Source organism: Nycticebus coucang, chromosome 17, assembly GCF_027406575.1.
Source record: "Nycticebus coucang isolate mNycCou1 chromosome 17, mNycCou1.pri, whole genome shotgun sequence".
NCBI classification, from domain to species: domain Eukaryota; kingdom Metazoa; phylum Chordata; class Mammalia; order Primates; family Lorisidae; genus Nycticebus; species Nycticebus coucang.
Window position 1 is genome coordinate 53,500,703 of NC_069796.1, and position 3,912 is coordinate 53,504,614.

A 3,912-nucleotide genomic window follows, 5' to 3' on the forward strand; every position below is an offset into this window, starting at 1 on the left:
CGGGGCCAGTTTGAACCCGCCACCCTCGGTATATGGGGCCGGCGCCTTACCGACTGAGCCACAGGCGCCGCCCAGCACCATTGTTTTTTAACTAAGCATCTGGGAAAATTACTTTACCTAGCTATGCAGCACCATTGTTTTTTAACTAAGCATCTGGGAAAATTACTTTACCTAGCTATGCAGCACCATTGTTTTTTAACTAAGCATCTGGGAAAATTACTTTACCTAGCTATGCCTGCATATGAGATTATGAAACAGTTACTAACAAGTTTTGGACAAGATCCGATTGCCATACTAAACTTTGCTTTTGAACTTAATATCCATTGATTTCCCGTGTGCCTGAATGTTGCCTCTTTTCAATTTCAGTGCCTTAGTGCCTGAAATATCAACATTACACAGTAGTATCATTTCTTTAGCTAAAGCATTATCCTTTTATTATAGTAAGGTCCTCTTACTAATAATAAAAATATTGGCTAGGATTGAGAGATCAAGCTAAGCCAGGTGGGATATAAATAACTTTTTGTCATCATCTCACTTATTCCTCATAAGAAACATACAAGGTACATACATATACCATATGCACAACAATTACTCTCATTTTACATGTGTGAAATCATTCATTAATTCATCCTTTACATCAGATAGATGGCTAAGATTATACAATTTGTAGCTGGTGGGATTGTGACTTGTCCCAAGTCTCTTTGATTCTAAAATTATCCTCCTAAGCATTCTGCCTTTCTGTTGCCAATAGATATGCCTGGGAGAGTTAGGATAGAGTCATTATTATATAAACATAGATTTATTTGTTTCTTTTATTATTTCTCCCACAAGAGGAAAAAATAGAACGGCATGAAGAATGTGTGCATATGGGAGGTGTGGCCATTTAAGGAAACAAGGCAAAGCCTCTGAACATCCACTTCTCTGGCTAAGGACAGTTGGTTCTGGAGATTAATTCTCCTTTCCTTGTTTGACTTTGCAACTCATACTGGGGTTGCTGCTGGGAGACATGGTGGCTCTGACTCCAGTTAAAATCATACAGGCTTCGGGCTGGAAAAGAATTTGAAGAGTGTAGCCTTCAACCCTTGTCTGATGTGGGCATCTTTTTTATAACAACATAAACTGGCTTCCCCTGCCTCACATTCATCTCTACTATAATGTCTCCTTGAATGTGAAATCACTACACTCTTTAGGTGGTCTCTTGGAGAGTGGTCAGTTCTATGTTTTAAAGCTCCTTCAAAGCTCCGGCTTAAATTTTCCTTGTTTCAGTCTTTCCTGTTGATTGACAAAAAAATCAAAAAAGTTATGGTTTTATACACTAGGATTTTATATCTTTTCAGACACAACAGTGACAAGTTGCATACTCCACCTCTCCATCTGGCAGTCGGGCTGCTAATTTTAATCTGTTTGCTTCACTTACCTGTCAGATGTCAAGTCGAACATCACTTTCCTTAAGAAATCTTCTCTCATGACCCCGACAACTTCTTGTTTTGTGCACCCTGTACTCTGTCTTGCAGCACTTTTTACACAACAATATGCCCAGTGTTCCCATTTCCCACAAGGAACCCCTCTGTCTCATTCATGTCTGTGTAACACATAAACAGAGAGAAAACTTTTATCTCCTGGGTACCAGCCATTGTACCTATGAATAAGCTAAATTTAGTCTCTCTCCTGATGAAAACTTATAGTTTAGTAAAATGTTTCATACTTTTTTTTTACTCATTTTTTATAGTAATTGGCAATCAATTTTGTTTTGACTTGGTTTCTCTCTACGTATGGTATTATTCTACTGGAGTTGACTCTGAGTAGAATTCATACATGTTTCGGCTGCCTAGATGTAGTTTATCAACTGCCCTGTCCTTATTTCATAGATTGAAAGACTGGTGCTGGGCGGTAGGACTGACAATTTCACAGATGGATTACATCAGTGACATCATCAGAGTGGGCTGCAGATCATTCATTAATTCACCCTTTCATTGATCTTTTCAGCTTCTGATTCCCCTGGCAGCTCTGGTCTCACCTAACTTAGCATTTGGAATCATCAAATCCTTGAAACCCTTGGCCACAGTGCAGGTGTGAGATTTGGGGTCAGAGTGACTTCGGTTCTGTAGAACTCCGGCCAAGCTGTGCGACCTTGAGCTAAACAGTTAAACTTTCCAATTCCCAGTATCCTGAGAAATATCAATTCCTACTTCATAGGTTTTTTTTATTTTTTAAATAAAGAGGATGAATGGGAAGTAGTGGTAGTAGTGGCAGTGACAGTACTGCCACCACCACTACCATCAGCATCTTCTAACAATGTGACATTTACTGGGAGCCAAGAAATGCAGTAAGGACTTTACATGTATTAACTCATTCAATGTTATCTATGTTATCTATGAGATAAATGTTAGGATAATCCTATTTCACGGATGTGGTAAAGGAGGCACATCAAGCCCAGTGTTCCCTAGCAGGTAGGTAGAGACCCAGGAGAGAGAGCCCAGCATCTGGATGGATCTGCTCTCAGCAAGGCAGCTGAAACTGCATCTGGACAATGCAGGCATAATGTTCAGCTCAGCAAGGTGCTTAACAAAGGGTGTCTCTATATGACTAATACAGGTGTGTGACAGCTCTAAATTGGTTTGTCCCACTTTCCCTGGGGGATCTTATCAGATAAGAGAAGCATTGTGATCACAGGAGCACTATGTATCCATTCTCTTGCTTAAAAATCAGCCCTAAACCCAGGCTTGTACACATGATAAGTGGTCAGATTAACAAATTAAAAGGAATAAATAGGTAAAGGAAGGAGTCAGGCATAGAATCTAATGAGGGAGAATAAGCTTCTGATGTGAACAATGTCTGCAAGATAATAGTGTGTTCCTATGTCTTCCACATCAGTCCATTGGCTCTGAAAGCAGCAGAATTGTTCATCAGTGTCAGTTACTTAACAGCCACCTGAATGAAAATTCTGTAGTCTGCGTTAGGCTTAACTCAACATTCTAAGAGCTCTGAGGTTTAAAATTCTCTTGAAAGGAGAGGCCCAGGGACCGCCAGAGACAGTGGGAGTGCGTTCCCCCTAGTCTCCCTTCGCCAGCACCGGTACTTGTGGCGCGGACGGCCGGCGCGGGAGAGAAAGGTACCGTGAGACCTTTCTCTCGAAGGGAGGTCCGGCGAAGGGAGGTCCGGCGCCCCCAACTCCCGGGTGAACCATGGCATCCTTTTTGTGATCCGGATGGATGGTGACGGTCGTTTGTGCTGAGGTGGTATCTGTTAGGCCAGTGTGAGCCGAAAGAACCAAGGCAGTGAAGACAGGCTGGTCCCCTGGTGTAATGACTGAGCTGCCGGGGGTCTCTCATCCTTAAAACAGCAACAGCGAACCTGTTCTTCATGTAAGTACAGCGGAGCAAGATGGCAGCCGAGTAACAGCTTCCTTGCATCTGGGCACCGTGAGTCTGGGGAGATAGGACTCCAGGCATCTCTGGCTGGTGGGATCTGCCTATCATCACCCCTGAGAGGATACAGGGAGTCAGCGAGAGACTTCTGGACCCCAAGAGGAGGACTAAAACAGTGGAAAACCGGCAAGTGGTCGCGTGTGTTCAATCCGTCTAAACCCGCCCGCAACTGTAAGTTCAGTAGCAGCAAGACTGCAAACCAGAAAGGCCTTTACCTGTGAACTGTTTTGGTGTCTTTGGACTTGGCACTCAGCTGAACTGCCTTGGGGAGAGCCTGAGCGGGAGTGTGGAGAACTTTGGCCTTTGTCTAGGGCCCCAGTCTGAGCTGCTGAGCCAGACGGAACTAATAGTGTTTGGCTCTGGGTCACAGGCAGACATTGTGAGTGATCTGCCCCAGCAAGCTCCACCCTCAGGGTCGCAGAGCTGGAATTGGGTGGGAGCTGGTAACCCAGCGACCAAGTAGCCTAAGGGCAGGGTCTGAGCA